This window comes from Aethalodelphis obliquidens, unplaced genomic scaffold (genome assembly GCF_003676395.1).
Source record: "Aethalodelphis obliquidens isolate GAN/ISIS:26980383/991018 unplaced genomic scaffold, ASM367639v1 scaffold12, whole genome shotgun sequence".
In the NCBI taxonomy this organism is placed as follows: domain Eukaryota; kingdom Metazoa; phylum Chordata; class Mammalia; order Artiodactyla; family Delphinidae; genus Aethalodelphis; species Aethalodelphis obliquidens.
Window position 1 is genome coordinate 38,919,341 of NW_020837956.1, and position 22,974 is coordinate 38,942,314.

General features: G+C 43.4%; 1 protein-coding gene across 3 annotated transcripts in view; it reads right to left on the minus strand.

Annotated features, from left to right (window-relative positions):
* RNF144A (ring finger protein 144A) overlaps positions 1–22,974 on the minus strand; it is a 113,573-nt gene that overhangs the window by 85,096 nt on the left and 5,503 nt on the right. For all 3 annotated transcript variants that reach the window (XM_027113862.1, XM_027113861.1, XM_027113863.1), the window contains exon 2: positions 4,154–4,298. The gene's annotated coding sequence lies outside the window, so the exon portion shown is untranslated. The remainder of the gene's footprint in view (positions 1–4,153; positions 4,299–22,974) is intronic.

A 22,974-nucleotide genomic window follows, 5' to 3' on the forward strand; every position in this document is an offset into this window, starting at 1 on the left:
CTAAGTGTTTCTATTTCTAAAAATATTGCTCGTGTAACTACCTCAGCCACTCCAAAACCATGAGAAGTTAAGCAGGGTATTGATATTTTCGATTCTAGTTAGAGTTTTAAACGACCTTTGCCTTAAAGCTTCACCAGCCAAGAGCAGGGTTGAGCCCAGCTGTCCCAGCTGCAGCTCTCCACATGCCGGCCATTCCCAAGGCTGAGTCAAGGCCAAGGCTCAGTTAAAGTTTCTTAACAGAAGATTTATTTTCTTACCAATGACATTCTCCACTGGGGGAAGAAAGAAAAAGAAAAAATGAAACTATCTTTTAGACATAGCTATGTCAATGACAGAAGTGTGAATCGGGGGTGGTTTATATCCAACGGAGGCCGTGTCTCTTTATAAAACCTAACCATTTAAAAATATCTTTGCTTGTGCTGGAATGCCATTTTCTGGTATTTTGGCCTCTTCAACATGAATCTTTTGTAACTATGAAGCCATTTCAGCTCTTGGAATTTGCTGGAGACAGATTCCCAAGTAGAACGTCCTGGGAGGTGGGAGTGGGCAGATTCAGGAAAGAATGCACAATTCCACTTGGCCTTGCAGTGCATTTGTTCCAGGGTGCTTTCATGTTTTCCTCATACCTGAGGGAACTCTGTCTCTGGACCAGCAAATGTACTGCAGAGAGGGATGCAGTAACCCTAAAACGTTAAAGTCGAGGTTAAAAAAAAAAAGAAAAATCCTCTTAGTGTCCAAGGCCTATGAAGAAGGGGAAGGGCAGCTTCAAATGTCAGCTGTCACATTTCCTGTGTCTTTACTGCACTGATGAGCTGGCTGCAGGCCTCCCTCTGCCTCAGCAAAGAAATGTGTTGGTAAGAAATTAGCAATATATTCCCAGTATTACCAGAGGAACATTGGTAATATCGGTATCTGGTTCGGGACTCAACAAGAGTTCTCGAGCAGGCCCTTTCACAGTGCAGGCAGTGAGGGAGCTCCCTGGTGGCCTAGTGGCTAGGACTCCGCACTCTCACTACAAGTTCAATCCCTGGTCTAAGAACTAAGATCCCACAAGCCTAGAGGTGTGGCCCAAAAAATTTAAAAAATAAAGGGCAGGCAGTGAAAAGGCAAAGCGGGGTGATGAGAACCTGAGGCTCGGGGCAAGGAACGTTGGAATTTAGGTTCCCGAAAGCACCCCAAATCCCCAGGTTCGGGCACACGGTCAGCCCACCACCTCTGGTCTCCCCAGCCATTCCCTTCAGTGTCCCCGGCCAGACAGCTCTGGCCCTTCTCCTGCACCTCCAATTCCCCTATCGCCCAGCCCAACCTCCTTCTCACGACCGATGTCCTCTGTCCTCAAGTCACCGTGGTAATCTCCAGGTGACCTGGGCCATCTCTCTCCTGCAGATGCTACTGCTGGGCCCACCCCTGTCAATCTGTCCCTCTCTGCTCAGCCAAATGACAATTCGATTCTTTTTTTTTTTTTAATTTTATTGGAGTACAGTTGATTTACAAATGTATGTTAGTTTCAGGTGGACAGCAAAATGAATCCATTATACTTACATATGTATCCATCATTCTTTTTCAGATTCTTTCCCCATATAGGTTATTACAGAATACTGAGTGGAGTTCCCCGTACTATACAGTAGGTCCTTGTTAGTTATCTATTTTATATACAGCAATGTGTATGGGCCTAGACATTATCGTACTAAGTGAAGTGAGTCAGACAGAGAAAGACAAATATCATATGATATCATGTATATGTGAAACATAATTAAAAATTGATACAAATGAACTTTTTTACAAAAGAGAAACAGACTCACAGTTCCCCATAATTCAATTCTTGAGCTATTGTGTGTGTGTGCCCTCAACTCCACAGCTGAACTGTCTAGAAAAACACACAATCTCACTGATGAGTACAGGTGGACTCTTACGACTAACAGGTGATCACTCCGCACCTCCTTCCCTTTTTCCCCAAACTTACAAGCCCTCCTGCACCACGGCACTCTCAGCTGGTGACTTTACTTCCTATTTCACAAAGAAAATAAAAGCGATCAGAAGAAAACTCCTCTTCTGAGCACTACCTCGGCCCCCATGCATCTGTCATTTAGCCCGTCCCCCACCAGTAACTATCTGTGCTCTGCCTGAAGCAAACAACTCCACCTGTACACGAACGCACCTCCCTCACCCACTCAAGACATGCTTCCAGCAACCCTCTGTCCTATATTATCAACTTTTTACTCTCTACTGAATCATTCCCATTGGCGTATAAATAATGTTAATGCTTCCAACTCAAAACGAATTCTCTTGGCCTGACTCACCCCACCAGGTACCACCCCATTTTCGGCTCCCCTTTGCAGCAAACCTTCTCCAAACTGCCGTCAACAATCTCGGTCTCAGAGTTCTCCCTCCATCTCTCCCTCGGTTGCCATAGTCACCAGACCCACATGACATTTTGCTGTTTTTACCGAAGGCACCAATGACCTGCATGGCACTGATCCAAGAGTCAATTCCGGTCTCCGCCTCATCTGGCCCATCCACACGCTGGGCACAGCTCATCATCCCCTCCTTCTGAAGTGATTTCATGTGGCTTCCGAGATGCCTCACCCTTGGATTTCCCCTCCCTCTCTGGGGGCTGCCTCTTGGTGTCCCACTTCCTTTACTCCTCCTAAAGCCGGAATGTTCCAGGGCCCAATCCTGAGAACTCCTCTCTCACTAGGATCTCACTGACCTTATCCCTTTAAATCCCAACTGCAGGCCAAAGACCCCCGTTGTACCTCCAGCTCAGATCACCATCTTCAACTATCGGATGTGGATATACCTGTCCACTCAGCATCTCCATTTGGGGGGGGTCTTATAATCTCAAACTCAACCTGTTCAAAACTGAACTTCTAACCTCTTTTGGCACCAAACCCTCCCCACCCTGCAGACTTCCCCATCTCAGGTGGCGACAACTCCCTCTAGTTGCACAACCTAAAATCTCTGCCATCATGATGGACTTTCCCTTCTTCTCAAGCCCCACCCCCATTCTGCCAGGACATCGTAAAGGCTCTTTCTTCAAAATATATCTAGAATGTGACCACGTTTCCCTACTTCCACGGCTACCAGTGGCGCAGGCCACCAAATTATCTCTTGTCTGACTTACTACAATGGATTTCTCTAATGACCTCTAAGTGGTCTCCTGGTCTACCCCCCATCATTCAACACCGATACCAGAATGAGCCTATCAAAATGGATCCCATCCCTCCTCTGCCTAAAACACTGCACTGATTTCCCGTCGTAAAGCCTAGAATTCCCCCCAATAGCCCGCGATGCTAACAGGTTTCTGTTACCTCCTGACCACTGTCTGACCCCGCCGCCCGACTCACTGCTTCTGCTGGCTCCCCTGCCTCTCGGTGTTCCCCCAACGTGCTGCGATGCACAGACTGGACTCTGGGCCTTCACACCCACCTTTTCTTCTAGCTCCAAGTCTCTTGTCCCAGTCGGTTAAATGGCTAATTCCCACACTTCCTTAAATCCACGTTCCAATGTTGACTTTTTTATGAGACCTCCCGGAGCACTCCATTGAAAACTCCACCCCTCTAAACTTGGTAGCTTTTTATTTTCTCCACAACACTTATGCCTGGGAATGAGACATGAAATTTACTTCTTCACATGGTGGTCAGTCTCTTGGTGCCTGTCCCCACCCTCCACTCACACGCCCCCCCCCCAACCTGGAATCTCCATGAGAGAAGTTTGCGTCCGTTGTGCTCACCGTGGGTCCTGGGTTAGAACAGCACCTGGCACAATACGGCTGCTCGATCCATATGTTCTGGACAACTTAATGAATCACTGAGACCCTAGGGACGTCACTTTGATCTTCTAAACCTGTTTCCTGGTCTACAAAACCGGACTAGCAATAAGAGCCTCATGAGCTTGTTAAAAGCAGAAAATGAGGATCCGTGTGGTAGCCTTTGTAACATATTAATTACTATAACCGCTTAACATAATATGTTGAAGACCATCCTCAAAACTCATTCAGGGGAAGCAAACTAGGCAATTGCTTATTTGGTGTGGTTTAAGAGGTACAGAAAAACCCATCCAGGTTGGGGTCTTTCCCAACAATGGCCTGAGAGCCCACCAAGAAGACATAAATGAACGTTTTCAAGCTTTCATTTTCCAATGTCAAAGTTACCTTTGAAAAGTCCTGATGGGAGGAGAGGAACGGTCTTCTGGCCAAATCCTGGTGTCCTGATGTGCTCAGCTGGCCCTCCCTCTCATGGCAGGCTGCCCATCTGGAGTAGTGGGGGAAGATCTCTGGCACTGGGGTCCCTGCAGACCTGGGGGATGGGGAGTGTATCAGACTCAGCAGGGTGAACACCTGGGGAGCAGGAGAAGGGCACAGGAGCTTAGAGAGCAGGTTGGGGGGTGGCAGGGGGCAGCAAAGATCATTGTGCTGATTTAGAACCCAGCATCAGCCTTTCAAATCCCCAACCCAAGGGGGAAAGCTATTGATATAACTACTAGAAATCTAATCTGATCAACATTTGGAAGGTACCACCGGAGAAGAAACTAAGGTTTATGGTATAGGTAATCAAATTCCACAAAGAAGTTAACAGATAAATCTACCAACACAGACAGTTCTCAGATAACAATGTGTCCCTGGGTCTCCATTTCTGTCCCCTCCTTTTCCAATCACAGCCATTCAGGTTTGCCCCAGTGGGACTCCTACAGGCAGAGGTTTAGGGCCATAGAAAAGTTTAAACGTAAGGCAAGATTATGTTAACTGTAATCCCCAGGGCAACCACTAACAAAACAACTGAAAAATGTATAAAATATGAACAACAGAATTAAAATGGTATGCTAGAAACTAACACAAAAGAAGGCAAAATGGAGGAAAAAAGGAACACAAAAGACATAAGATCCATAAGGAAAAAAAGCAAAACGGCAGACATAAATTCTATCTTATCAGTAGTTACACTAAATGGTCTAAACGCTCCAATCAAAAGGCAGAAATTGGTACAATGGATAAATAACATATGCTGTTAGAAGAGCACCAGAACAGAATCAAAAAGAATAAAATACTTATGAATAAATTTAACAAGATATGCAAGATTTGTACATTGAAAACTACCAATATATCATTACAAGAAATGAAAAACTAAGTAAACAGAAAGGACATCCTGTGCTCATGGGTTGGAAGACAATATTGTTAAGACAGCACTACTCCCCAAATAGGTCTTCAGATTCAATGCAATCTCTATTAAATTCTCAGCTTTCTTTTTTGCAGAAATTGACAAGCAGTTCTTAAAATTCATACAGAAATCCAAGACATCTCACATAGCCAAAAGAACCTTGAAAAAGAAAAGCAAAGTTGGAGAATCCACACTTTTGGATGTCAAAAAAAAAAAAAAAAAGAAACGCTATTGTAATCAAGAGAGTATGATGATACTGGCATAAGGAAAGACATAGAGAGCAATGGCTTAGAATTGACAGTCCAGAAATAAACCCAAACATTTATGGTTAATTGATTTTCGCCAAGAGTGTCATGACAACCCAGAGGGTAAATGATAGGCTTTTCAGCAAATGATACTGACATTCAGAAAATGAATCTCTACACAGACCTTACACCTTTCACAAAAATTAATTCAGAATGGATTGTACACCTAAATGGAAGAGCAGAAATTATAAAACTCTTAGAAGAAAGCATAGGAGTAAATCCTTGTGACCTGAGATTACGTACTAGTTTCTTAGATATGTCACCAAAAGCACAAACAGCAAAAGAAAAGTCAGATAAACTGAGACTCCATCAAAATTGTAAAGTTTTGTGTGTTATAGAACACCATCAATAAAGTTACATCAACCCACAGAAAGGGAGAAAACATATACAAATCATGTACCTGATAAGGACTTTGTATCCGGATTATATAAAGAACACATTCAAATCAACAATAAAAAGACAAATAACCCAAATTAAAAAATGGGCAAAAGATCGGAATAGACATTTCTCCAAAAAAGATATCCAAATGCCCAATAAGCACATTTAAAAATGTTCAACATGGTTATTCAATTATGGAAATGCGAATCAAAACCATAATGAGATACCACGTCACACCCACTAGGATGACTAGAATCAGACAGAAGATAACAAGCATGGGTGTGGGTGTGGAGAATTCTGAACACTTACACATTGCTACTGGAAACTGAAGTGGGGCAGCTGCTTTGGGAAATAGTTTGGCAGCTCCTCATAGGGTTAAACACAGAGTCACATATGGCCCAGCAATTCCACATCTAGGTATGCACCCGAGAGGATGGAAAACAAATGTCCACAAACAACCTGTACATGGATGTTCATAGCAGCAGTATTCAAAATAGCCACAAAGTGGAAACAGCCCCAATGTCCATCAATTGGTGAATGTGAAAACAAGATGTGGTATGTCCACAGAACGGATTTGAAATGCTACAATGAGGATGAACTATGAATATATCATGCTAAGTAAAAAAAAAAAAAAAAAAAAAGTCGGACCAAAAAGGCTACAAACTGCAAGAAAACATGTACATGGAATATCCACAACAGGTAAATCCAGAGGGACAGAAAGTAGATTCATGGTTTCCAGGGGTTTGAGCCAAGGCAGAGTAAGGAGCGATGGCCATTGGATCAGGGATTTGGGAGGGAACTGAAAATGTTCTAGAGTTAGATGATGCTGATGCTTGTACAACTCTGTGAATATGCTGAAAACCCCTGAATTTTATACTTCAAAATGATGAATTTTATACTATATGAGTTACATCTCAATGACACTATTATTGAAAAAGAAATATATCAACTGGAAAAAATGTAAAGGCATAATAACTCCAGAATTTCCCAAGTTTCTCTCTCCTCAAGTACAGCATCTGCTCATCAGAAATGCAACACCAGCATCTGAACTTGGCTTATTTTTAGGCATCTATGGTCAGGAAGCAAAGAACAAAATCAATTCTGTCTTTCTAGTCACTTCAAAGTAGGGCATCCGAGAGCAGCAGATGTTTCCATCGGAGTAGACGTGAGATACATCCCAATGGACAAATCCACATCTCCTCTGGAGCTAGCGCTTCCTCCCTGTGCTTTTACTAAAATGACAAGCTTTGCCCACGTGTGGCCTGAGCAAGTGAGTTTTCCTGCAATGCTCCTGACCAGCTCCCAAAGCCTACAGCCTTCAATGTGGAGGCTGAAACCTCTGAGCTACCCCCGCCCGTCACCTGGTCCCTGCACAGAGCAACCCTGTCCACCTGCAGGAAGCTCCTCCTCTGCCCTGAAGCATCAAGGTACCAACTTCAGAAAATATGACCCTGTGTTTTGCACATCTTTTCTCTGCCTGTACTTGGCAATCAGTAAGAATCCTTCAAACAAAAGATAATACGAAAGTCTGCTTTACTACATGTTTCTGCCATTTTTCCCAGGTACGAAGAGCCAGTAAATAGAACTATAATCTTCAGCAAGAAAGAAAAGCTCTCGGTGAGCTGCTGCAGTGACAACAGAAGACTTTTAGCTACATTAGAAAAAGGTTCATGAAAAGAGGCTGCACGCAGAGCTCTCTGCCCGGAGGCTGCGCTGTGAGCCTGTGTGTTTTCAGGCTGCCAGCAGGTCGGAAAACCCCTGCCCACCTTCCAGAGCCCCACTCTGGGGGCTGCCTTACGCTGGCGTTGCCTGGGCTCCACAAACAAGCAGGGGTTAAAGTATTAAAGTGCTGCAGTGTTTCCCACGGTGGTTCTTCAATCACATGTTTCGTGGAAGTGGTGGCCACCTCCAGCCTTGGCTCAATCCTCCAGGTATGAAACAGTGCCCTTCACAGAGCTCTGCTTACAGAGCTGCACAGATTGTGATCGGTCAGTCCCCATCCTAGGTCCCCACAAGCCCTGCTATTTTTAGTGCTGGTGTGGCAGAGAACTGGGAATATATGTACTGGGTTTTAGCAGAAACGCCTATAGTAAACATTTATCAGTTATTAACCTTTTTTTCGCACTCCTACCATCTGCTGAGATGCTGGGTAGGAATGATACAAAAACAGATCTGCCATGATCCTGCTCTCAAGGAGATCAGAATCGATAGGAACTTTTATGCCCACACATTACTCTCCTGGGTGATTAAACATAAAAAACATTGCTTTTTGTCACTGGAAGAAATATGACACACCACAGCCTAGGACCAGGCTTCTTGTTTCCTAAGTCTGTGCTCCTCTGGAATCTCAATTTCATTCCAATATAAATTTAATAAATTCACCCTTTTATAGGAACAGGGATGCTACATCAAATAACAAAGGTCTCAACTGTTTGGAATAACCTGAGAAAGCCAACCTGGTACAAAAATACGCATTAAAGAAATTATGTCACCAACTGTATGTACATCAATATATAAATGGGTCCTATTAGTGAGTTATATATAAGATTATTCCTTGCTAAATTAATTCACCAAACAAAGAACAGCTGGAATCACTAAAATAACCAGGCTTATTAGAAAAAAACTGGGGGAATTCCCTGGTGCTCCAGTGATTAAGACTCCGAGCTTCCACTGCAGGGGACACAGGTTCGATCCCTATTTGGGGAACAAAGATCCTTCATGCTGTGTCTCATAGCACGGCTAAAAAAAACGAAAACAAAAGAAAAAACTGGGGTTAGCGATAACCACTCAAAACCTTCAGAATTTCGTAATACATATACGCACACCCACATATATATATATATATACACATACTGCAGGATTGCTTGGCCCTGCTGAGGGAGCACTGTGGTCAGATCTAGGGTGGCAGGGGGCCAGGCGGAGCACTCCCTCACCTCCACACAGCAGCTCAGGTGCAGGCACACAGTAGCAGGAAAATGGACTTAGCCAAAAATGGGTTTTGCCAGGTGATTACTAAAGTGGGAGAAAGGGCCACATTTCAGAAAGAAGAGGATTGAAGACATAAGGGTGGCAGTGAACGCTGAAAAGAAAGTAGGGCTGACGATCCTGTGGGATGAGGTATTTCTGAAGACCAGGAGCAAAAGGATTAGCTGCACTGAGGAACGATAGTGATCAGAGTGGGTGCTGGATGTCAGGTGTCGGAATAACCAGGTATCACTTTGGGAACGGGCAGATGACAGAATGCTTCACAGCACTCTTTGCAAGATAAAAACTGGAAAGTGACTTAAATGTCCATCAAAAGGGACAAGCTGAATAAATAAGATGGTGTCTTTCATATAAGTGAAGAAGGAGCTGGACCTGCAGGCATTGGTATGAAGAGATGTCTAAGACATAACAGCAAATACAAAGGCATAATACATAACAATGTGTATAATAATCCCATTCACAAACATAAGTTTTAGTTATACACTCACACACACACAAAATTTTTCTAGAAGAATGTAGAAAAAAACAGTTAGTGATCACTTTATACTAAAGAGAATTTTATTCCTCATTTTATTCCTAATTAAACTTTTTGTTTTACTTTCTACATTTATAACTCTAAGTTTTTAGAACTAAAGTTTTTGATGTAGACTATTACCCATGAGATGCTACACACTGAGAGAAAGAAGTTATTTTTCTTTGGCTTCACCCAGGATCTCGTACTGCAAACTGAATTAAAATCCCACAGAAAGCCCCATTGCTTTGCATTCCAGGGCTCCCTGAAGCAAATCCTTAGAGCGGGACTGGCTCTGCCATGGGCACAGGGATTAGAGTTAGTGGAGGCTCTTCCTTCTTCCTGTCTGTCTCTACACTGAACGGACATTGAGACTCCACTGGTTATCAGCACAGACTCCAGCTCAGAGTGAGGTCCTCCCACTTACCTACAATTCCGTACACACGAGTACTCAAAAGAGATCCAAAGGCAGTCCCTCTACCTCTTCCCAATCTTTCAGTTTCCAAATCAAGAGCTGTCTTTTAGTTGCTGCTGGGCTTGAAAGTTCTTAATTCAAAAATCCGTGTAGTTCTACTCGGTTCAGCTTCTGTGGCCTCAGCAAGTGGAGGTTTTCGTATGTGCAATTTGTTTGACTCTGAGATGAATAGAGGTCTTGTCCGGCGTGTATAAAGCCATCTCTGTCTACGGGTATTGTATACTAATAGCATCACACACTGGGAGACAGAGGGCCCCACAGCCATCCCTTTGGAGTCGTCCTGCAGTTAGTTATTTCACATTTGTCTTCTCTGGGGGAAAATAAAACACGGTCTTCAGCAATGGAGATATTTGTCAAATTATAGCTATGGAACAGATTCATTGGCTCCTTAACTATCAATTAAATAAATGATTTTCAATTATCTTGTTGCGATAAAAGGCATTTGGCTAATACCATCATCCTTCCTGATTCTAAGAAATGACTCATAAAAATGAAGCTAATTCTTAGGTTTAAACCTGCTCACAAAGAGCAGATTGATTTACCCAACTGGATACTGAATTAGGCACAGATTAAGCAGCTTGTTATAGTAGAGGCATTACCACAGGAAAGAATGGTTTATTTAGAATGGTGAGATAAAACACACACCAACTTTAAGAACTTAGAAAATAACTCCTTTGACTATGTAGCTCGGAAAAAGAGAAAGGTGGATCTTTATGTGCTGATAAAGAAAAATCCAAAATAAGTAGAAAAAAAGCAATATGCAGCATTTCCCACTTAAAAAGGGAGGTGAGAGGGACTGGTGTGGAAGTATATAAGAAACTGATAGCAGGTGCATCTGGTTCAGAAGATTAAAAGCCTGGGGCAGAAGGAAGAATTGCTTTGTACTGTAAAAGTTTTTATACTGTTAGACTTTTGAATTTTTAATGTGCTATATATGATTTTTATTGAGGTCAAATTCACATAGAATTAACCATTTTAAAGTTAACAGTTCAGTGCATTCAGTGCACTCACAATGTTGTACAAGCAGAACCTCAATCAAGTTCCAAGATAAGTCGCATCACCCCAAAATAGAGCCCATTACCTACTAAGCAGTTTGTCTCCACTCTCAGTCCAACCAGTCCCTGGCAACCAGAAATTGGCTTTCTGTCTCTATGGTTTTACCTATTCTGGGAACTTCATACAAAAGGAATAATACAATATGTGACCCTTTGTGTCTGGGTTCTTTTGCACTTCATTTTTAAAAACTAAAATTTAAATACAATATTTCCTGGAAAAATTCCATTCAAGTCATTCATTACGTTTTTCAAAAATATTTAAATGCCTAATATATGTAAATCCATTATATCATGTCCCATAAATGACAGAACAATGAAATTAGCCATGAAAAGATTATTCAGCTAATTATGCTCCACTTCAAAGGGCAAAAAGTTATCAGCCTACTGAAGAAAAGTTTGAACACCTACCCTACGCAGAATCTCCTGCAAAGTATCATGAGTAATTTAGAAGGAAGAGAAGGTTAGATTCAAAGCTGGAAGGGAACAGAGGTTTCATTCACTTATAGGTTAAAAAGTCAAGGCCCAGACCCACAAAGTTCCCCAGCGTCACACCGCAGTTCTGAGTGCCCTGGTTTCCATTGATATCCTCTCCAGTCTCACAGCCAACGCCTTCACAAGGTTTGTTATTGAACAAAGGAGAGTAAGGCAGAATAGCACATGTGGGCAGAAAACTGTGAGGGTGGAGACCTGAGGTTTCAGCTCTGACACATAAAGAGCTGTCACTCCCATTCTCACACGAAAGGGCTGGACAAACCCACAATCAGAAACTTTCTGGACCCATCAGAAAACTGAGGGCGCAGGGCAAACCAATCCCCTGAAATCTGGAGAGGTCACAAAGTCACAGCCAAGATCTGCTCACCAGAAGGAGAATCCTCTAGGCCACAACAGATAGGATCACCTACATGGTAATTTTCATGAATTGCTAGAAGTTTAGTATGAACTAGACTGAGCGAGAAAGAAACTACTAGGGGCCACAGTCTTGAGGAGGCCCCCATGCTTTGGTGGGTTTGACCTCTAGGAATCCCACCAGGTTCTCACAGTGAAGAACCAAGAAAATTCACTCCTGGTTCTAGCTTGGAGAGGGGAAGAGTAACCAATTGAAATATGCCCAGATGGTCTACATAACACAGGCCCATTCTGCAGCCCTCACCGAACCTGAAGAACAGCAATGACTCCACTCCAGTCCTGTCTCACCCTGTCTCACCCAAGGAGGAGCAAAATAGCTAAGAAACTCTTGTGAAGAACACAGCCCAGGTACACTGTCCTGCTGAAAGACTGAGGCTTAATGTTGAGAGTATAGAATGCTCCCCTGCCTCGCAACTTACAGCCCCATTAACAGGGCACCAGTATGGTAACAGTGAATTACAGGTGAGAGGGCTGCAGGAAACAGACACCCTCTAATGATGAGTTCTTAGGAAAGTTCTTAGGAAACCACAAAGACGTCAGGGAAGACAAAAAAGTTCATGAGAGGAATTTGAAGCCTCTGGCACCTACAGCTACAGCACACATTAAACACAGCTCAGCTCCTACCAACATTCACATAAAACCTCACCCTAAAGGCTTTCTACCTTAGTTCCTACTAACAAATACATCATGCTCAGCTATCAACAAAAAACCCACAAAGCATACCATATGCAAGAGAAATTGCAATCTGAAGAGACAGAGCAAGCATCAAGCCCAGACACAGACATGACACAGGTACTGGAATTATCACACAGGGGATTAAAACAGCTATGGTTAATGCAATAAGGGTTCTTTTGGGGCAGCGCAGACAAAACACAAAGCCAATGGGTTATGTGGACTGAAAAAAAATGCACAACCTAAAAGTTGAGAATTATGTTTTATTTGGAGGATTTTCTGAGGACTTAAGCCTGGGAGACAGCCTCTCAAATCACTCTGAGGGACTGCTCTGAAGAGGTAAGGGAGGAACCAGGATTCATAGGAGTTTTGCAACAAAAACCCAGTCTTCAGAACATTAAAAGATTACAGTTAATTAAAGAAAAAACAGACATCTCAAGTTAATGAATTTAGCACTTTTCTATGTATGGGAAGATATAAGAGTCTGGACTCATCCCGAAACCATTCCTTTGATGTGCACCTCAGCTATCTAGGGCCAGTGTCCTACCTTTCTCCACCCTAAATCCCCTCAGGGTACACAGTTGGTGGTGGCTGCAGTGGCTGATGGCTTGATGGCCACAACATCTTTTGTCTACTGATGTGGCAGGTGACATTTTTCACCCACAGTTATGTAAACATAAAGATGGATTTTTTTTTAAGAATCAAAGGAAACGCTAGAAAACAAAACATTGTAAAGAATGAAGAATGCCTTAGTCGGGCTCATCAACAGAGTAAGCACAGTGAAAAGTCAGTGAGCTTGAAGACAGGTAAAAGAAAGTTCCCAAACTAAAATGCAAACCAAAAAGAAAGAGAGAGAGAGAGAGAGAGAGAGAAAGAAAGAAAGAAAGTAAGGGAGGGAGCGAGGAAGGAAGGAAGGAAGGAAGAGAACATCCAAGAACTGTAGGAAAATTTCAAATTTCAACAGGAGGAAAGTTCCCAAACTAAAATGCAAACAGAAATAAATAAATAAATAGATAAATAAATAAAAGAACATTCAAGAACTGTAGGAAAATTTCAATATACATACGGACATAGGCATATGTCAGAATATGACATATACGTAATTAGAACACCAGAAAAAGAAAAAAGAGGAAAATATTTGAAGCAAGCATGGCCGAGAATTTCCCAAAATCAATTACAGACACCAAACCACAGATTCAGAAAGCTCAGAGAACATCAAATAGGAGAAATACCAAAATATGTACTCCTAGGCATACCATACTCAGCTGCACAAATCAAATACCAAATGAAAATCTTGAGAGAAACCAGAAATGAAGGAGAAAAAACACTGTACCTATAGAGGAGCAGGAATAAGAAAGTAGATCTGACTTCTCTACAGAAACCGTACAAGCAAGTAAGTGCAGTGAACTATTTAAAATGTTGAAAGAAAGCCACTACCAAACTAAAATTCTATTTCCAGGAAAACTATCCCTCAAAAGTGAAGGAAAGGGCTTCCCTGGTGGCGCAGTGGTTGGGGGTCCGCCTGCCGATGCACAGGACGCAGGTTCGTGCCCCGGTCCGGGAGGATCCCGCGGAGCGACTGGGCCCGTGAGCCGTGGCTGCTGAGCCTGCGCGTCCAGACCCTGTGCTCCACGATGGGAGAGGCCACGGCAGTGAGAGGTCCACGTACCGCAAAAAAAAAAAAAAAAAAAAAAAAAGTGAGGGAAAAATAAATACTTCTTCAGACAAGCAAAAATTGAGGGAATCTACCATAAAAAATGTAAAGTTCTTCAGAGAGAAAGAAAATAAGTCAGAAACACAGATCAACATAAACACAGGGAAAGAGTTAGAGAGAAAATAAATGAAGGTAAAATATAATGTTTCATTTTTTAATTTTCTTAATTGATCTAAAAGAAAATTATTTAAAGCAGGAATAGCAACCGTGCATTGGGTGACTACAGAATATGGATAAGGGAAAAGAATGACAGTGAAGTCATAAGGGCAGGGAGAGAAGAATCAGGAATACCTGCTATAAGGCACCTTTCCTGCATAGCAAGTGGTGTAGTGTTATCTGAAAGCTGACTTAGTTTAGTAAAATATGTGTATTGAATACATACATATATATATATATATATATATATATATATATATATACACATATATGTATACTATATATATATATAGCAAACTCTAGGACAACCACTGAAAAAGGTTAAAAATAAGTATAACTGATATGCCAATAGAGGAGATAAAATAGAATGATATAAAATACTCAAAACCAGAGAAGTCAGAAAAAGGGGGAGAAAAAAACAAAGAACAGATGTCATGAATAGAAAACAATTTCAACTATGGTAGGTATTAATCCAACTATATCAATAATCACTTTAAGTGTGAACGGTCTAACCATACCAGTTAAAAGTCAGAGATTTTCAGAGTGGATAAAATAGCAACACTCAACTATATGTTGTCTAAAGAAACCCACTTTAAATAAAAAGACTCTGGTTAAAAATAAAGGAATGGAGAAAGACATAACATGTTAATGATAAAAGAAAGCTGAAGTAGCTATGTTAATTTCAAACAAAGCAGACTTCAGACCAAGGAAAATCATCAGGGATAAAGAAGGACATTACGTAACAATAAAGGAGTCAATTCTCCAAGAAGACATAAAAATACTAAACGTGTATGCACCTAACAACATAGTGGCAACATACAGACGCAAAAACTGACAGACCTGCAAGGAGAAATAGACAAACCCACTATTATGGCTAGAGGCTTCCCCACTCCTTTCAGCAATGGACAGATTCAGCAAGAAGAAATGCAGTTAGTACATAGCTGACCTGAACAGCACTAAACAGTCAACTTGAGTTATTTGACACATAGAATATTCCATCCAACAGCAGAATACACATTCTGCTAGTTCATATGGAGCACTCTAGGCCCTAAAACACATTTTAACAAATTAACAAAAACAACAAAAATCATACCGAGTATGCTTTCACTGCACAATGGAATTAAATTGGGAGTCAATAACAGAAAGATAGCTGGAAAATCCCCAACTATCTGGAGATTAAACAGCACACTTCGAAATAACACATGGGCCAAAGAAGAAGCCTCAAGAGAAACTAACAATATTTTGAACTGAATGAAAATTAAAATATAACTTATCAAGATGAGCAGAATGTAGCAAACACAGTGCTTACAGGGAAATTTATAGCATTAACTGCCTATATGCCGGAAGAAGAAAGATCTAAAACCAATAATCAAAGCTTCCTCTTTAGAAAACTAGAGTAAAGAGAGCAACTTAGGCCTAAAACAAGCAGAAGAAAAGACATCATAAAAACTGGAGCAAAAATCAATGAAATCATAAACAGAACAAAACAGAGAAAAGCAACAAAACCAAGAGCTGATTCTTTGAAAGATCAGTAAAATTGATCAACATCTAGCTAGGCTAAAATTGTGATGGTTAAGATGGTACATAAAACATAAGGAGTGTGAGCTTTCAATAAGAAATGCACGTAGGACTAACCTCAGCCCATAGCCTGTATCTGCCATGTCTACCAGCGATGCAGTGGTTTAGAGCATTTTCACTGAAAATTTAAAGCAAAACAACAATCAAAAGAGAAAAATAAGGAAAGGAAGAAATGTGGCATTATTTCATTTAGACTGTGCTCAACAGAAACAGCTGAAAAGCTAGAGAAAATAACAGCCTTGATGGGTCTAATACTTTCCATTTCTGTGGACCAGAAGGGCAGTATTGTATCCAACCAGGACGTGCTTCCCAGATGGAATTTGAGAGCATTTAGAGGCAGTATTTGTCCGAGTTCCCAGACCCCTCACCACTTCCTCACATCTCATACCTGGCTGCCCCCGTCCTTGTGGAATTCTGAAGACTTATTCGTGACTCTGCCTTTTGGATAGAGCTTAAAGGCGTTTCTTCAGGTTTTCTCATTGGCGATTTATGAAATCCTCAGAGGAGCCAAAAAAAAGAAGTAGCCCTAGTACTAGTCTCACTTTTTAGGTGAATAAAATGGGACCGTTTACAGAGAGGTTAAAGGTTTTTGCAGAAGTGACCGATGAGATGTGAAGTCTGGGGCAGGATTCTGAGCCACCGGGCCTGCAGTCCTGCTCCGTTCAGCTCAGGCAGTGACCATAACCACAGGGCTAGGAGGTGCCCGGACTTCACAGGGCGAGTCATGGTTCTGACATGAACTGCCACTGCTGGGATGCAGGGGCATTAGCTACAAGCCAGTCTGAAAGAGCCCCCTTTCGGGAAAAATGTCAGTGTTTGTATTGCTTTATCTTGTTTAACAGAAGGGATGTCTACTAGTTTACACTCATTTCTCTTCAAGCCCTGTCAGCAGAACGTCCACTTGAGACACAGAGTTATTTGCTGAAATATATTTGTTGTATATGAAATAATAAAATTTTTTGAGGGGGGAGTGCAGAATTTATAATTAAACGTTTTTAAACTGAAATAAGTCCACTATAAAATTAAACAGAACCACAATTTAAAAAATCAAAAATAGAAAAAAATGTCACAATCCTTGCGAGTTAGGATTTGCTTTCTGTGGTATATTTTCCATCTTTGTACACATATCATGCATACACTTCAGTCTCATAATTGTTTTCATTTAATGATATATTTTAAACATTTTCCCATGACCATAATCTCTAAAAATCTTACCAAATAAGAGCGGGGTATGTGCTTATCCATATTTAGATGTTTGCCATTTGGGGCTATTATTAAAAACACACAAAGAAACAAATGAAGAGCCTTTGGGCCTCAAGCACTTCTTTTTCTCCAGATTTAGTATCATTTCCTTGAGCAAAATTCTCCAAAGTGCAACTGTCTGAAGTAATCATGTGGTTACAAATAAAAATCATGCATTTATCCTTCAGTCATCCCTTCCCCCAGATTAGACCTAGCAATTCATTCTTCCTGCTGAGGCAACATGATTTATATTTAAATGCTCCCTGCTCTGCAGCAGGGCTCACCTCATCATATTAGCAAATTTTCCCTGTAGCTAACTTATCTTAGGATTGTTTTTCAATTAAAAAAGATTTTAACCCAGAAATGTTTTATCTTACTACCCAAGGTATTTATTATCACATAACGGTAGTTACACTGTAACTAGACTGATTTCTAGATAAGCAGAGTGGTATAAAGTACATGGGGTCCATGGAAGGAAAGATCTACACACAATCTAAGCTAAAATGATACAAACTACATTTGCAGCTTCTAGATGATTATTTTTATTAGCAGTTCATCTAAGGGTTTTTGTCACGTGGGGTCCGTTTATAAATGTCAGTGGTTTTAAAAACTACCATATGGTAGTGTTTCAGAAAAAAGAGAAAACTTTTAAACCTTCAGGCAGTATCTTAATGTCCCTCATTTATTTATGTTTTTAACGTACTGAATTGCGATAAAAGTTTAGCACACTGAAGCTGGGTGTAAAAGGCCCTGTGCTGGGAATTCAAAAATGAGTGACAGGCCTGGCCTGCCATTTAGCGAGGCGCGTGTGATAAATAAATGGGGAAGTCTGAATCTCAGAAGGCAAAAGCATGTAGAGCAGTGCTTACCTCAGGGATGTTTTACTCCCAGAGGCCCCACCATGAATCATGCCAAACACTAAAAAGTACCCTCATTTCAGGTTAAATATGATTTTCTATATAACTGTGTCTTAACTCTCAGCTGACTAAATGACAGTTATATTTTGTTGACATAACACGACACGGGTGTTACCATCAATTTTGGCTTTTCAGGTTTTGGGCTTCTTTTTGTTTCTTGTTTTTTTATAATACTTTGGAGCTAATACTTGTTTCCAGGATTTTAAAATACTCAATTTTGCAAAGCTCGCAGGCCCTAGGCACCGTGCCTGCTGTGATCACGAGTGAAAGGATGCTGACTCAACTCCGTGTCATCCACAAAATGCCAGGGCAGTTCAGAGCCAGGATGAGGTCCAAAGGGGCCACGCAGAGCTCCCAGGAACCGGCAGGAAGAGAAGCAGCTGGTGAGCCAGGATGACCACAGGAGAAGGCAGAGTGCCGAGCCAGGAAAACGGAGGTGAGCCTGGGATGCAGGGAAAAGCAGGTGATGTGGAGGCAGAGGTATCCTGGGTCGCCCTGGACCATGGCAGTGTGTCCAGTGACTGCGGGGAATACAGCCAGCCAAGGAAAGCAGGCCAGAGAATGGAAAAGGCAGGCGAAAGAAACACATCTCAAAGATGCAGGGGAAAAAAAGCTGGCAGCTCTGAAAGCGGGGATGCAAACAAGGCAGGCACCGTTGCCGGGAATGAGGACGACAGCTCTCCGGAGGTCAGCTAGAGAAGGATGCCTGGGTGGGTGGCTGACCAGCTGGAGAAAACACTCTAGAACATCTTAGGCGAGATGTGTGGACTCAGGCCAGGCACAGGTGGCAAGATTCACCAAGAGGGGACATGTGTGGGAGAGGATTCTCTCAACCAGCCTCCATTGGGCATCTAGTGGTGGAGGACTGGTGGATACACTTGACCTGATCCTGGACAGCGGGTGGCCAGAAGCCGATGTCCCAGGGCAAGCCAGGTGGACACTGTGAGCCATGGGGGACTTGGGAGAGAAAACCAGGAGGGCGGCTATTAACCCGAGGCCGGAAGTTGACAGTCGAGGCAGATTTCAATGATCAAGGAGCTTTGTAAAGAAAAGTGTTCATCTAAGGCGAGCCCCTCCTTTTACACATAAAACATAAAAGTCCAGGACTTGCATCTGAATTGGTACTGAATGGACTCAGTGGAATGCTTGAATCTGAATAGCGAAGGCTGTGGAGAAGAGGATGGGCCGAGCTGGGCAGGAATCTCAAGCATCCAGGACTAAACTCAAGAGAGAACCGTCCAGTGACAGTAAACTCGACACAAGTCAGGCCCAGACCCGCTCCTGGCTGGCCCCACCAGTGCCGAGTCCCCGGGTGGCCAGGTTCTAGAAGGGGGCAGAGCTCGGCTGGTCACAAGGTCTGTCAGCTGAAAAAGAAACTCACCCCTCCAAGTCCCTTTGGACCATCAGTCCAAGGAAATATCAGGAGAGCCGCATCGGTAATTTTAAACGTTCTGGTATCCACATTAAAAATAAAATGTAAAAATAAGCAAAGGAAATTCATTGTAGTAATATATTTAACCCAATACAGCCAAACTAAAATCATTTCAACATGTAATCAACTTCAACGTTATTAATGAGATATCTTGCATTCTGTTTTTCACATTAGATCTTGGAAGCCAGATGCTTTCTACACTCAGGACACAGTTCACGTGGAACTGGCCACAGTTCAAGGGCTCAGCAGCCCCACAGGACGAGTGGCTGCTGCCTGGACAGCCCGGCCCTCCACCCGCACTCCCCTCTGCCTGCCCGCCTGTGGTTTGCTCCTGCTGTACCAGGAAGAGGTCCCCAAAGAGGCCTTATCTGTCAGGCCCCAGGACACAGCTCAAGGCCTCCAACCAGCGGCCCCCTCGGGCAGTCGAGCTGGTCCTCCTGGACAAAGGCCGGACCAGCTGCATGTGGCTGGGGACAGGGAGAAAACAAGGTCACTATCAAGGAAGCATGGCTTCAGGCCAAAGGAAAAGAATCCTAGGAGTGATTAAAGTATTAACAGATAAGAACTGTTCCCGGCCACTCTGCTATAGGAAGGGTACATTCATCGAAGGACAAACTGAAAACATTTCCTTCAGAGACTTATCACGTTTGCACATTCCACAGCCCAGGACCTGGCTTAGGGTGAGGGCTCAATGAATATTTACTGAGCATATTAAAAAGCATGCACCTTATGTTGGAGCTATTTCACAAATAGGAGAAATGGAGAGTGAGCAGTGTTGCTATATGGAAACTCCTATGTGTCCCAAGTGGTTGTTTTTAGTGAAACTGCAATTTATAAAATTACAAAAGTTTACGAGATTGATACCTGTCCGTCCTGTTGATTACCGAACAGCACACCCTATCTTGTTCTAGAAACGCCTCACCAGTCCCCCCGCCCCACCCCCCATGGCTCACCCTCACTGTCTATTCCTTCATCTGCCTTTCAACCCCCAGGACCAAAACCATTTTGCCAAGTGAATGAATGAACAAGAAGAAAGAAGGAATGACGAGATTGTTTCTGGACTGGAACATCTTTGAAGGAAAAAGACGCCTACTAAGTTCAAGAAATATTTACTGGGCACCTACCGTGTGCCAGGTGTTAGAGGGATACAGAAATGAACAAGACTGGACTGATTTCCTGGCCCTCATTGCACCCCAAACCACAAACATCCACGGGAGATTCAGGGGTGCTTGCACTACACTGGCGAGACACCACGAACATTTAAGCCACGTGCACGGTGGTCTGGATCTCATCCCATACGGATTCTTGCCTTTCAGAGAAGAGCAAGTGACAGCAGCAAAGACATTGTATTAAATCACAGTCTAGCCACGCACCACCCCGGAAGCTCTGTCCTGTCCCGTCCACTCGGGGACGCTCTCCCTGCTCCCCTGGTCTCTCACGTTCTCAGCATCTCTTACTCCCTGGAGTTGCCGTCCAGCCCACCGCAATGAGACAGAAACAGAGGCAGCCGTGGTGCTTTTGGAAAGGGTGGTTTCCATGATAAAGAAAGACAAATGGATCTGACACCAACTGCCCCACCTCTCCGGCTACCTAAACACGGGTGTGAGTGCAGCCTGGAGAGCCATCTGGCCCCGGGGTCCAGGGCAAGACGGTGCAGATACAGGAGACCCTGGGTTGTCAGAGCAGCTGAACCAAGGCCAGCCACCAGCCCCTTCCATGGCTTGTCACAGAGGACACAGGGAGTGTTGTGTTGCTGGCCAGACATACAGTAACATACAAGGACATGTGCACATGTACTGCATGGCACTGGGAGATGTGTGTTATGGGCTGAACTGTGTCCCCAAAAGATATGCTGAACTCCTAGGTCCCAGCGTCTGGGAACATGACCTTATAAGCGTCTCTGAAGATGATCAGCAGAGTGGGTTCACCCCAGTATGACTGGTGATGAGCCATTTTGCCTATCTTAGTCCATCCAGATATCCCTAACAAAAATTCCACAGACTAGGTGGCTTCTAAACAACAAACATCTATTCCTCACAGTTCTGGAGGCTGGGAGTCCAAGAACAAGGTGCCAGCAGATCTGGTGACTGGTGAGACCCATTTCTGGTTCACAGACAGCAGTCTTCACCATGTCCTCCCACAGAGAAGGGGCGAGGGAGCTCTCTGGGGTCTACTTTATCAATACAAGGGCACTAATCCCATTCATGAGGGCCCCACCCTCACGACCTCATCTAAACCTATCACCTTCCAAAGTCCCCACCTCCTAGCAACATCCCACTGGGGGTCAGGTTTCAACATACGAACTTGGGGGGCACACAAATCCTGGGTCTATAGCATCACACGTCTGCCTGAGGACAAGAGGGAAGTTAGTAAGGTCTCAGTGAGCGAGATTGGGAGGAGCAGGGAGAATAAACACGGAAGCAGAGGCAATTTCTTAGGGTCCCACGAGCTGAGGGACTAAAGATCCCGTTTTTCTTCTTTCTCATACATCCAGCCCACCCACCACTCTACCTCCCACTATCTCAGGCTAACGTTTCAGCAGGACACAAAGAAGAAGAAGCAACTGCGATCCCAGCAGGGACACCCAGCTCTGTCTGGTCCACACCAGCACTGGCGCCGCCTCACCCCTGCCAAGCGATTAGGAAGAAATATACAGTTTCCGCCAACAAATTCGGCTCCCAAGACGCCAGCTCTGAAAGCCTTCGGGAAGCTCTTTGTATTCCATTGTCCTAGGACTGTTATGAGCCATGCATGTGGTACCAAGAAGTACCGTGTGGCAATCAGGGTGTCAGGAAAAATCAATTTATGGGACTGTTTGTTTCTTTGTGTTCTTAATGGCATAACCAACAGCCAGCCCCCCAGGGTGTCTGCAAGCCTTCCCACTTCCCAGAGCAAAGCTGCTCTGGGAACACACAGCCTACAAGATGCTCTTGAATGCAAACTGGCCCCATGCACCAAAGCAGAGGGGAAGGCACTCAAAAAACAGACCCCTCGGGGACAGATACTCACCACTATGGATTATCTTACATGCCCTGTAGGTCCAGAACCTCTAACAGCTCTATTCTTCTATGTGACTCGAGGGTCCCCACCACATTCACCTGGCAAACACTCCAGGAACCCGGATCACCTCTTTACCTAGAGCACCTCTGTCTCCCATTAGAAATATCCAGACTCATGAGGCTGATGGAGCCTCACCCTCAGCTCCGGGTCCCCGACATCCTCATGAACACATCCTGCAGTGTCCTGCTCTGTGGCCTGACCTCCCCAAAGAGAAAGCATCTTTCGATTTGCTCAGATCTTGCTGGAGAACAGAATGTGAACCCTGATCCCATCTCTTTGTCGATAACCCGCCTCAGGTTCCCTTTTGAACCAGGTTTCTCTATCTTGGATTCAATCACAGAGCAAAAATTCATTTAGAGAGAGCATGACAGGCACTGAGGGAATGCAAACATGAAGAAGTCCCTACCCTTGTAGAGCTTATAATTTAGTAAAAGA